This window comes from Lonchura striata, chromosome 2 (genome assembly GCF_050655825.1).
Source record: "Lonchura striata isolate lonStrDom1 chromosome 2, ASM5065582v1, whole genome shotgun sequence".
NCBI lineage: Eukaryota > Metazoa > Chordata > Aves > Passeriformes > Estrildidae > Lonchura > Lonchura striata.
Window position 1 is genome coordinate 92740294 of NC_140704.1, and position 13729 is coordinate 92754022.

Sequence of the window (13729 nt, forward strand, 5' to 3'; positions counted from 1 at the left end):
TTGATCACTGAGTTATTTAGGAACTTTGATAGGTATCACATAGAGCTTCTGGATGAAGCAGAGCATGTGCAATTTGACTGGATAGACAGAGACACGCAGGGAGCTGAGTTCCTGCCCTACATCTCTGACATGGCGTCAGGCAGACCTGGTCCCAGGGTGAACTATTCACAGCTGGCTTCTGTCATTTCTAGCACAAGACAACAATGCATAAAACTTGAAGCTGTTCCTCTAGATTGCTCCTGTTCTACTCTTCTGTACACAGATGATGTAATTTATATGCTTATAATTTTATAATAAATATATAGCATATACTTGCTACAAAGGAATAAAATGCCATTCCCACGAGCTGCTGTAGTCAGATTGTCCTGGAATTCATAGCAAGGACCAAATTTTTTGTAGTATCATAACACACCAAGGCCGAGGACTTTTAACAGAATGGGATGCATTCAGAGAGCAAAATAAGTGATATTAACTTCAACAGTTGTGTGAAGTACCTTAAGTCACATGTCCAGATTCTCAATAAAAACATTATTTAAAGTATGGTAAACACTTCACAAATGTTATAGAGTAAATCTGGACTTAGGGAGGAAGCCCAAGTGTACTGGAATTTACCAAAAGGTAGCAGACCTTTTGATGTAAGAGAAAGGCATTTCCCTTTCTAACCACCTAATCCATACAAGAGAAGACTAAATTTATTTCCCACAATCCAGTAAGAGCCACTTCTTGCTTACCTCCTACTGCACCTACTTTGATGAAATAATTGCACTCACTCTTGCTAAAATATTATCATGGAATAATTAATATTTGCATTTAAAGCAGTGTGTGCGTGAGCTTTGTGTTAATACTGTGTTAAGGTGGAAAATGTGATTTCATTCACTGGTTTTGTCAGCCCAATGCTGTGCATAGAACTGAAGTTTATTAAGTTGCTCTTCCAATTGTGAGAAACAAAAATGCTTCTGCTTTGCAAGACATATAGTAAATTTGGAATACCATTATTTAGTATCTTTTGAAGATTGACAGCAAGGTAGCAATTTCTCTACAATATTTTAAAGTTTTAATACATATAATAATGTTTCTTGATGTGTGTGAACTGAGACTCAAAAGGATGGCAGCTTTTTTAATAAGGCTCATTCTTTTTTCCTGTTAGAGACTTTTTTTGGAGAGGAAGGTGGGAAGTAGGTAGGGTAAATGGAGGTCCCTATGGAATTTTTAAGCTGAATGAAAGAAAAACAATTCTGGTGAACTTCATAGGAGAATGACTGGTTTTCTCACTTGTGTGATTGCCTCTGGCTGTTGTATTTAAGAGGCAGTAAAACTTACCTACAAGCAAAAATAATCATTTAGAGCAATAAAGATTGGAGGTTGATGAAAATGAAAAGCAACTTAAGAAAATAAGGAAAGCCAGTGGAAAAGGCCAGAGTGACTGAAGTAATATTCAAGTGAAAATAATAAATTTGGAGGATGAGAAGAAAAAAATCGATATGGTGGACTGATAATACTTTTGTTCCCACAATCTGGCATTTATTCACTCTTTTGTCTTTATGCACATAAGTCTCCTACAAGTCTGTGTCTTAGTGCATCTAAGTCCACTTAATACATTAAATTTTTCTCCATGCTTACAAAAACATTTTGAGAAAAATACTCTAAATTGAAACCCAAAGTAACTTAAATATTTTTTTATTAAAATGGACAGCTCCTTAAATAAGCAAATGAAATATTAAATCTCTATCTTCAGTGTTCCCTAGCCTTTTGGCTTTCTTTTTCCTCAAGCAACCTGGGACTAAGCTGGGAGATTTTACTGACTTTAAATGCATTAAATATATTGATCTTTAGAAAGCTTTGGCGCCAGGCTGTCTGTAGCCTGTGTCATACTGTCAGAAAGGAAATGCTCCTGATTATGTCTACAGAAAAAAACAAAATGGAAAACATTTTACTAGGTTCAGGTTACTGTGAGAGCTGGTGAGGCCAGGGGAATTGGCTAATAGCAGCTGTATTGCAATTAGTGGGGAAGAACTTGGCTAAGAGCAGCAATGATCCCTTTTAGCATCTCAGAAAACATTAAATGTGTAATTTTTGAAAAATCACTTGTTCAAACATAACCTATGTATTCACTATATACCTACTCACCAGGCTCAGCAGCATTTTACAAATTTACTTTACAAATCCTGTTTATAACATCATACTCTTTCTTCATAATGAGGTTTGCTTGGTGTCAGTACAGTCTTCCTTGAGTTCTGGACAAGTTACAAGCTGTGAGTAGATCACATAAAGCCAGTCCTATTTATCTTTTCCATTTTGGTAAGTTGCTTAGGTTCAGTGATTTGCCTCCATGAGCCTCTTAGTGCTCAGTCAGGTGAGAGGTTATTTATCCAACCGCACACTCCCCCTGCAATTGCAACTCACACAAATGGTCCATCAACATCTTCTCATTGTCTCAAGGCTTCAGCTTATTGTAGCTTCAGGCTATGATACAGATTGAATCATTGTTGCTTTATGACACAGAGTTTAGTTAAAAGTAATGTGACTTTCTTTGGTCAGTGAAATCAATCTGGGTTCACCCAAAATAGTTAAAGTGCATGACTGCTGTCCTGAGCCACTTCCTACTCCATTGAATAATGACTTTTTCCATCAGTAATTGCCTGAAAAAAGTTGTCCTTTAGTCAGACTTAAATGGGAATTCTAAACACCTTTAGCTGCACTGTTCAAACACATCCTTGGTGTTGGTATCCACCACCTTAACACCACTATTAAACTCCTGTTCCTACCAGCAGCCACCCACTGGTCCTATCACACTCCTGTCTCCCCTGCCAGACCATAGCTGAGCTATTTTCTGCATTTTGCTATACAGAAGAACATCTTCTGCCCCTGTTACCAGCAACCCTTGCACGTGCATCTCCCTGGGCAGGTTTCATGCAGCCTCAGGCACCTTAAGTCCCTGCTCTCCCCTCCTGAAAGATAAAGCAGTGCAAAGCAGTGCAAGGAGTGCCAAGAGGAGTGGCAGTGGCCTGGCACCCCTCTCCTGAGTTAACCGTATTGGATCTGAATATTAGGCATGCTTCTGAATGCTGTCTGCTCTTCAGATATGGGAGTAGGTTTGAGGTTTGTGGGGTTTTAAAAAATGAAAAGTTGCTGTATGAAAATTCATGCTTTTTTTTTTCTAAAACACTTTTGAATTATTGTTCTTATAGTAGTCCAGACCTCACTGCAGAGATTGCAGCTGGTTTATATTTTTATTTTACTTAGGTAACATATACTATTATACAGTATACAGTCTTGCCTAGAAAATTTCCTTAGGGATCCATTTTTCTGAATGGCAGCACCACCTTCACAGGTGCTGCTGCTTTAAAGCTTTCATTAATTCTGGTACTTGATTATCCTCCTACAGAGGAGGCAAATTTCAGCTGTGGTCCAGGTGAAATATCTCTTCTCATTACAGCTAGTTCTTAGCTGGTGCCTACCAGGCAGCACTGGAAGTTTATATGCTGTGGAGCTCTACTGAAGTGAGACAAGCAAGCCCTTCTGGTAAGGTGATACTGCACTACAAATTAAAGTAGTGTGTGTTTCCTAGATTATCTCTGATTGCTATTTCTGGAAAATATATATATAACAATGTATAGCTTCCTAAAGGAAGTGTTTTACCAGAGTTGTCTGTGTTGTCCTTCAGCTTTGAAATGAGGTATTGTATAGTACATTAGTAAGGGTAGTGCTGGGATGTATTTAAGTTATTTTCTGTTGTGTGGCTGCATAGCATTCTTTCTATGCTAAATGAAGGAAGAGGGATTGGAAGCTGTATTTTTCGTTTATTTTTTTTTTTTTCTATCGGGACACAGGTGATTTAATTGCAGAAAATGACAGGTCTGCTTAGTCTCCCTGGCACTATTGTTTCAGGATAAGGTAAAGGAAGAGGGAGTTGAGATGGGAAAAAAAGAGAGGTTTGGAGTTGTTCAATAATGTTTGAGTCCTGGATACTGTTTCCTCTTTGATCAGCTTGACCTCTGCTCCTTAGTAGAAACTCAAATTAGGAGCATAGGATTGGAAGGGACTTCTGAAGTAATCCTGACTCTCCTCTTGCCAATACAGCTGCTGTAATATATAAATCTCTGAGAAGGTTCTTACAGTAGATCTTCAATTTAAAAGGGCTCTTTGCTCTTCTATAGGCTGGCTAGTGTGTAGTTGAGTTTCTGTGAAAATTGGACACCTAATTTTTTTTACTTAGGCAAGTTCAAAGACAGTTTATTCATATTTTTTTTACTGTTGGTATTGCCTTTTGTCTTAAGTGGTTTTTCCTCTTTACTGCATGTGGAACTTCCTTAGGTTTAATTTTTGTGAGAGTTGACAAACTAAGGTCTTTGAAAAGTGTCTTTTCAGATAAGTGAGATGGAGAGGTAGGTTTTGTTGCTTGACAATTTCAATTAGGTGTTCTGTCTACTTTCTTCATTTGTTAAGTTGTTCTTGTTTTAGGCTGTATAAAACTATTACAACTCAGTATTTCAAATTACTTTTCCAAGAGTTTCTATAGAATTGATGCTTCCTAATATAAAAATATGTATTGATAAATCTTGGGTTCTCCTATGGAGACAGAGCTTATTAGACTTGTAGACTTGAGCTTGTTAGCTTGTAGACTTCTTGACTAAGGGGATATTTTTTTTTTCTTCCTATGTCCATGTTGGAAGTGGCCACTTTGGGCTGTCTGTATTGTCACTAGAGAAGCTGATAGAGAAACAGACCTATTTTAGTCATCCCATTTCAGATAAAAGGAATTGTACCCTAAATCTCAGAACCATTGAAGCCTAAGGTGGCTTGCATTGATGAGAATTTCTGCATTTTATCAGAATAATCTTACTTATTCTGAATGGCAGATTAGCTCCTGGTTTATAGTGGTAATTCTTATTGATGTCTATGGCTGCATGGGAACCCACTAGAATATAATCTTACTGTTTTAGTTCCTAAGGTATGACAAAGACAAAAGCTAAGACCTGCTTGTACTAAATGGATTTATTTTCTATATATTTCTGAAACAGTAGCTTTGGAGGGCTCATTCTGCTCTTAATCTTGCAAAAGGGGAACTTTGAATTTCCTCCAAAACTTGAAGGTGGGAGTTCAATGTTGGCAAAATAGTAGTCTTTTGGAAATTAATTTGACTTTTTTATGACATCTATTAGGTGTCAGGGCAGTGGGACTTGGCTGCTGTCAAGGAATAGGGATGCAGACGGACGACCCCAGACAGCATAAAGCCTTCTCTTTAATGATTTTAGTAGAAAAGTGTTTTCTGTTATCTCACCTACTAGATAATATTGAAGTAGTATTATTGAGGACCTAGAGCAGCTCAAGAATTTTCAAGCTTGGTCAGTGCTCTGTGAACCTTGAAGAAAGTACAAAGGTGTTCAAAATGCTTGAAGCCTGGTTTTCAATCTTGCACTGAAGCCAAGGATAAGCTTGGACTTGTATCGATTTAATGTTCTCCATCAATCTTTTTTCTAAGGAGGCAACAATGTCTGTAAAGTCTTACTGAATGACAGCTACTCAGAATTATTTGTAACAGCCTGTTTAGAAATGCTTCACAGCTGTCTGCAAGCCTTGTAAGCACTACATCAGGGAACATGCTCAAAGCCAGCACAAAGCTATGAAAAGTGGCTTCTCTAACACATGTCCTGGTAATCTGTGGTGATCGTAAGACTTAATGAATCTACTTGTACTTTAAAATTTGTCTAGCCTGCCACTCTTCTGCCCAAAGTGGAATTCCTCACCCAGAGGAATGACTGGTCCTTAATTCAAGAAATATTAATCCTTCAGGACTGGAGGGCAGTTCAGGCTAGGATACACTTTTGACTCTTCTGGGGAAAGGGAAAGCATGCTCCTTTGTTTGCAGAAATGTCTGTTCAGAGCTGCTCAGATACAGAGAGGGGAGATGGGTAAGAGGAGCAAATGCAGCTGAGACAGCCCAGAGCCTATGGGCCAAAGTGGGACAGACAATTCTGTTCTGTGATAGGTGTATTCAAAATGCATGGAAATGCTGTTATTGCAATGAAATGTAAAGGGAAATAAATTCCATAGTGTTGAAAGCCCTTAGGATTAGCTATTTTGTCTTGTTCATACCATCCTGTGTAAGTGGAGGTCCCCACTGATAGGTCTGCCAAGGTACAAATGAAGTGTTGTCTTGCCACATTGTAGGTTTTGAAATATTGAGTTGTTTATTTTTGAGACAGTGACACTTTCTGAAATAATGTTAACTTTCATCTAATTTACATCTGCTGATATGATGGCTGACCACCATCTTGATGGTTTATGAATGGGCAAACCAATTTTATGATTGAGTCACCCTAACTCACAAGTCACTCTGCTGTTTGATTTGGCATGCATGGGCTTTGCTGCACAATTATTTTTGTGGGGTCAGAGCTGATGGATGCCAACCAGAGTCTGTGTTCCCACTTAGAGGCAGCTGCCAGAGCTTTCTCATGTAATTACAGAATTTCTCTACTTTTTCCTTGTTGTTCCCATAATTGTAGAACTGAGGAGTTATTTTTATGGTAGTGTGATTCATATAATACTATGTTTCTGCTCAATTTGTAGACCCTGTGTAGGATCTTGTTAATTACCATCACCACCCCTGTAGTCTAATGTTGTTGTACCAAATTCATCTGAGTCCTTCACTATCATTTAAATCACATTTCACTATCACTTTATACCACACTTTTCATAGTCATTCTATTGGCATCCTACTTGAAGATTTTAATCTGACTAAAAATGATGAGAGCTCATTTTGTCTTATTTGGTTGTACCTGCATGAAAGCTTTATGGGTTTATGATGAGTGAATGTTCAGCAACAGCCAGAGAGAACTGTCTAATTAATTTTAATTATAATTTAGATTTTTGGGGTTTGGGAGTGCTATTGTATCTTTTACCTTGGGAATAATATCTGTTGTAATCATGAGTATTGTAAGGATTGGAGTCTCCCAGGATCATAATGCTTGTGTTATCCATCTCTTCTCCAGTGTTACTTGTATTGCAGTCCAAGCATCACTATCTACCCTTCAGAAGACTACCTTTGAGGTCTATCTTTGACAAGACAAGCCTTTACCTTGAAGCCCTTTTCCAGACTTAGAACACTGTTAGGAACATACTGGCTTTGTTTTGCTGGATTTTAACCAACTCAGGGAAGGGAAGTTGTGTTTATTAATGAACTTGTTCAGTGTGTTTTAAAACTAGCTCTGGTCTGAGCTCTAGACTCTGAGCTAGAATCATCCTACTCATTGTGAGTCCAACTTGCAACTGCTGGTTTGTGAGATGCTGTCTTGAACAGAAAAGGTGAAATACTTTCCTTGCTTTATGTAGCTCAAGCCCTATCAAGTTATTTTGTCATATCCTTTCTCCTATGGTATGAAAAAAGGGGTTTTCTTCTTACCCCATGGATAAATATAACAGTTTGGGCTTCTTGCTGTATTGGAATCTCCACAAATCCTACTCATCCATATAAAATCACCTGAAGGGAAAAATAAAATCCACAAAGGAGATATCTGAGAAAGGGAATTGGGTACTATCAAAGCTGAAATGCATACTTCAGGATGTACTTATGTAGGTTCTGCAGTACTGCTTCATTTCAAACTTTTGAGATGTAAAAAATTTAAAATATTTTCTGCAGGTTATGAATGTGTAAATTCAGAATCATGTGTCTGTATACATAAATATGAAAATACAGGCTAAATGTGTAAACTGATACATCTGTAACTTGAAGATCTCCTAAGACATCCCAAGTCTGACCATGTGAGAGTCTTTCTTTGGTCCTTCAGCAGCTTTCCCACAAACAATGTGCTCTGTTTCTTTCTTGTGGACTCATTTTCTTATTTTTGAATATCTGTAAAGGTGCTGATTCTCCTCAGGAACATTGTGAAAGCTAATGCAGTTATGAAATAGGAAGGAAGCCAATCCACAGAGTCATTTTTTTATAAAATATAAGTAATAATTTCTTACTGAAAGAGATGAGGGCAAGGAACTAAAATAGCTACTTCAGGTGTAAAATATTTTGACTACTGAAGCTTTTAAGTTATGAGTTTAAGAAGATGTAATAGAAAACCTCTTTGCAATAAGGGCTCCAGACATTTTACAGAGGAACAGTGTGGATGATTCTAGCTGACTTCTATGTAACTGCTAGATATTTTGAAATACATCATTTTGTGCTCTAAGAAAAACAAACCTTTGGACAGTTCAAAATTAGTTCATGTCAAATAGGCTCTTTTCTGTCCTGAGTCCCATTGATGAAAGATAAAAGATGTCAGTCAAAGTATTATAACATTACTGAAGCATGTCAGCTTTTATAAAACAGTATGTTTGGCAGAATATTTATTGTGAAATTTCTACCCAGAACCTTGTGGTTATAAGATGAACTGTCTAATATGGGAACTGTTGCTAACAGTATAGGATGATTAGACTACATGCTACTCAATTATTTTGATTGATTTACAAATGTAAATAAGTGTTAATCCCTGTTATATATATATATATATATAAAGATTTATTCTTTGACGTGTTAGTTTGGATATCAAAGGTAACTTTTAAACAGATTTAGTATTCATAAACTGTGCATTAGCTGAGAACAGTATGAGACCCTTGCTGAAAAGGTTCATTAAGTATTAATAAGAAAAATACATTCTAAAAGTAAGTCTAATATCAAAGTAAAAGATAAGGTTTGGATTATTTGTAGCACATTAAACTTCCATGTGTACTCTTAAATTTTTGAGGGATCACCACATGAGAGACTACTTACTAAATTGTGGTATAACTATTGTTTTACACTTCCTTCCTATATATTGTCAAGGGTTTTTTATCTCCTCAAGATGAATTGGAGTATGGGACCTACCTATGAAAACTTCCAAACAAGAATAGTGCTTACTCACTAAAATATATATCTGCTACTTGCTTGTTATAATCAAGGCATCACAAGTTTGAAAATGTTAAATGCAGATTTTATCAGAGTAAAATTAAAAGACTTTTGACAGAATCTTGTTGTGGTCTAATCCCAGCTGTCAACTAAGCCCCACCCAGCCACTCACTAACCCTCGGTGGGATGGGGGAGAGAATTTACAAGACAAAAAAAAAGACCTCATTTCAAACTTCTAAAGGCTGATGGAGCATAGTATATATGTGTGGATTTTTGAGCCATATAAGCCCTTAACATTTGTAATTGTAAAATTTTGCTTTTAGTACAGGGAAAATGTTTTGTACAGGTAAAATATCTTCTGGAATTTCACAGCCTGCATATGTCATTGCCTAGATATGTCAAAGCCATACCTGAAAAAAGAAAAGCTGTAATATTTTTCTGTTCCTTTGGAAGTCCTGTGACCAACACTTAAGAGCTGGAGTTTTTATTTTTTTGTCAGTTCACTAGAAAAGATGATATTTTGAGAATGTATGTACCAGGCAGAGGGAAGTTAGCACCTAGCTCTTATTACATTAAATACAGCATTCCACTGTTAATTAAAAAGACTTTTCTAACAATTCCAAGTATTGGTGACCCTAGAGACTGAGAGGTTTTGTTCATAAATGTTGCTGTATGAAAAATCCCTCTATGTTGTGCAGTCTGGTCCCATACCAGTTTTTAATTTCAAAACTTTACTTTTAGAAATGCTTCAATGACAGTCTCTGCTGAACAGAAATAGATTCACATTGCTTTTCTAGGAGAAAGACAAATGTTATTACCTCTGCTTTGCTGCAGAGCCTAGAGCCACCTTTTGCTCTTAGAACTGGAAATGTGGATCTCTTTCAGTTACCAAGGATGCCTATGTTTCATGTTTGCACAGGATCAAATATTGTGGGGTCTCGGCCTGTGATTAGGATGTCTAAATGCCGTGGTATATAAACAAAAATGGTTATGAGTGGAAATTTCCAAATAGGCTGTAGCTTAGCCTCATTCCTAGTGGCTTGGTGTATTGCAAGTGCTCATCTTTGTGATTCTGAATTTCAAACATGTGATTCTTATACTGCTTAGGTCATAACAGTGAGTGACTGGCTCAGTGCCAATCAACAGACCTAAGCCAGAGAGAGCTTGTATGAGAGTAGGCTTCCAGCTTGTTTAGACCAAACATGCAGTCTAGGGCCTTTCTCAAAGTAGCCACTGCCTGTTTCCTTCCACTGCAGGAATGAGAGGCCTCAACAAGTAAGATCTTTTTTTTTTTTTTAAATATATAAGTTCAATCCATTCTGGCACATCTTTGCCTTTTCAATGAACAGCTTGGGACATGATGTTAAAATGTATTACATTTTTCCTTTAAGACACTGAAAGAAGACCTAAGGAGAAAAATGCAGATCTATTTCAATCTTAGTTAAGACAGCAATTCTTACCAAGTATGTGGACAGGTTGCATTTGGAAATAAAAGGATGGGTATTTTTGATTTCTTTTGGTTTTGTTTTTTTAACAGGTGCTATATAGTATACTTCAGGGCCTCAGTAAGTGTTCACATTTCTATTTTTATTCCTATTTTCAAGTACAAAGAAAACAATTGTAATCTTTTTCTAACTTCCCTTCTGGCATTATAATAATAAATTTCCTGGGAAACTTCTGAGATGAATGTAACAAGTGTTAGCACATAGCTATTAAATCCTCTAAGACTGTGAAATAGCTTTTGCTGTCTGGCCACTTGCAGCCTTGTTATAGAGCATGTTTTAACTATAAAATCTATCACAGATATAGAAAAGTTCTCAGATTCTATTTTCCCATAGTACTCCCTGTTAAGCCTCAATGTACAAAATAACATCAATGTCAGCTCTAACTCTAGATTCACATATGCACAACTAAGAGCATAATAGATATTTTCTTTTCTGGTTCTGGAATAAGACTCAATTGATATGATCTTTGCTGTTCCATGCTAATTTTGATACTTGTCTAGGATGAGATCTAGAGCACAGGTGTTTTCTATCATGTTTTCTACCTGCTATTGTAAATTATTATTTGCTTTGGTTTAAGCTTAGTCTTTGTTCCACATTGTACTGTTTAAAGTCTATCCTCTCTGTAAGATCTGTTCTGCACTTGGCATGCAGCACATCTTTACCACAAGCACGCAGCAACTTGTTATTTCTAGTCCATTACTCTGCATAATGCAGTGCATGTGATTATGATATTTTGGAGACAGGAAACAATCTAATGCTAGTTTGAGGCTCTTCTGTTGGTGGGGATTTTCCCTTCCATTAATTCTGCTACAAAGGTGATGTGATTTTCAAAGCAGTACGATGAGGATGTAGATGAGGAACTTAGTCCTGCTTTATCTTCCAACACTGCATACCCACTTCCTAAAAAACATGGTCCACTAGAAATATGTCTAGCAAACATGAAAGTCTCTGCTAATTTTTTGAAGTCCCTAAGACTTTGGGGTTTTTTCATCCTGCAGCTTCAGATTCACAGATGTTTTATTACAATGCTTTAGTTCTTTAGGGCAAGCTGAACAGTTGTATTCAATGTTATCTCCCACATATTCTTGCTTTCCCGTTCTCTTCTGCCTTTATAATTGAGAAACAAGGTACTTGCTGAGTTTCTCCAAGGGAAACTTTTATTTTACCAATAATCCCTATTTCGGGAAGCTTTAAAGCGATGTTCCCTTACTGTTTTGTAAAGAAGTAATGTGAGTATTACTGAAACCAAATAAAGTATTTTTCTATATTGAATTTCTCAAGTTAGTGTTCCATTAGTTAATTGAATAATTCCACACTACCTTTTGCCTTTTTCTAATGCCTTTTTTAGGCCAGATTTTGTGTGGAGTAAGAAGCTGTTGTTCCCTAAGCAAGTAATTTTCTTCTTGATTTACTTTATTGGATGAATTTATAGAGTCCTGCCATTATGCACTCTTCCCTCTTCTCCCTGGCAGTAGCTGTATCTGCTCGAGCCAGATGTGCAGCACTGCTGCCCCTGCAGAGATCTGAGCCATCTGCTCTGTGTCAGTTGGACACACCATCATTTCTTAAATAATTAGGTGGTCTTAACAATAATGTTAAGATACAGTGTTTGAGGCAAGCTGCAGGGAAAATAGGTTTCAGACTGTGATTTCTGCATGGAGTTTTGACTCCTTTATCACCATAGCAGTCAATTACTTCTTCAGTGAACTTGATATTTAACAGCCTGGTGAAAGAGCAAGTGTGTTCTTCTCACACAAACACAAAAGCAGGAAAAAGCCTGGCTTTTATCCACTCACTATCCTTCCTCATTCTTCTTAAAGGGCTTAACCCTAGAGAAAGAGTCTGATTCTGCCTCCAGCTGTGAGCACAAGGCCTGGTTTGGGGTTCAGTGGGATTATAAATCACAATAGCTATTTATCTTGTTCTTCTTACCTCCCTTCTAGCTGGCATGTGATGTCAGGTGTTTTACGGACCTACAAGAACAGTCTCACTGATGAGCTGAGTATTTGTTTCCATCTCAAACAGGGAGAAAAATATTGGTTTCTTGGCACTGCGATGTTGCAATTTCCAGAAAAGTAATTTTGAACCATTTCAGGGAGTATAACAATGTATTAGTACAAACTTCTTGACAAATTGTAGCTTGGGTGCTTGCAGAATAGAAGACAAAACAACACTAGATGATAAAGAACAAAATAGTGCTGGTGCTGAAGCATTTTTCTGTTGTTACAAATAAATTATTTGGAAACATTTCTGGAATGGAATATATCAATCTTAATTTTTCTCCTGTGGTGTTGTGGATCCACAGATTAAACATTGAGTATTCCCTCTTGTTTATTGCAGAACTGAACAATGAAAGAGCCTCAATGGGGTCTGAATTGTGGCACTCATTGGAGGTAACTCCTATGATTTGCTTCAAACTTTGATGCCTTTTATGTAGCTAATAAGGTATTCTTAGACATCTTATTTGCCCAGTATGCCCCTAAAACCTGAATACAATCTCTAGGTGTGACTCATGATATTGTTTAAAGTAATTCAGCAAACTAAAGCCAATGCTAGTTAGATCTCTGCTCACATAGAGCCTCACGGAAGAGTTGAGGCTGGAAGAAACCTCTTGAGATCCTTGTTCCAGTCCCCCTGCTGAAGCAAAGTGTGTAAGAGCAGGTTACCAGACCTGCTCACACCTTAAAGCAAGACAGGATGCTGTTGGAGTTTTTTGCCATGAGGGTATACTGCTGGCTTTTGGTTCACCACATCCCCAAGTCTGTCCTCTGCAAATCCACTTTCCAGACACTTTGTCTCTGGCATGTACTGGTGGGGTTATGCCTCTGCAGATGCAGAACTTTATGCCCTGCCTTGCTGAGGTTAATTAGATTCCTCTCTGTCCAGGTCCTGCTGAATGGCAGCACATTCCTGCTGAATAGCACAGACTAATACCATCTGGTGCATCAGACACTCCTCCCAGTTTTGTACTCCACAGACTTCCTGAGAGTACGCTGAGTTTTGTTAGCCAGGTTTTTACTGAAGGTGACTCTATTGGCTCCAGGGTAAACCTCTGGGGTACGTTACTAGTGGCATTTCTCCTGCTGGACTTTGTGCCACTCATCAGAACTCTCTGGGACTGGCAGCTCCACCAGTTTCCCACCTACCCCACTGCCTGCTTACTTAACCCACACCTTGTCAGCACATCTAAGGATGTTATGGAAGACTGTGTCAAAAGCCTTACAAAGGTCAAGGTAAACAATATCCACTGCTCAAACAAAATCCACTGAACTGGTCACTTCACAGAAGGTGATGAGATGCTCAGCTTAATTTCCTCTGCATTAATATAGGCTGACTACCTTCATGCCCT

The 13729-nt window shown here is 37.7% G+C and overlaps 1 protein-coding gene across 13 annotated transcripts in view; it reads left to right on the top strand.

Moving 5' to 3' along the window:
* The window catches only part of LOC110469722 (poly(rC)-binding protein 3), a 497474-nt gene that overhangs the window by 110368 nt on the left and 373377 nt on the right, over positions 1-13729 (top strand). Inside the window, exon 3 of one of the 13 annotated variants that reach the window (XM_077784924.2) lies at positions 3437-3522. The exons of 11 other annotated variants lie outside the window; for them this stretch is intronic. The gene's annotated coding sequence lies outside the window, so the exon portion shown is untranslated. Of the gene's footprint in view, positions 1-3436; positions 3523-13729 lie in introns of those variants that run through there. One more of the 13 variants, XM_085573674.1, reaches the window with a different exon arrangement.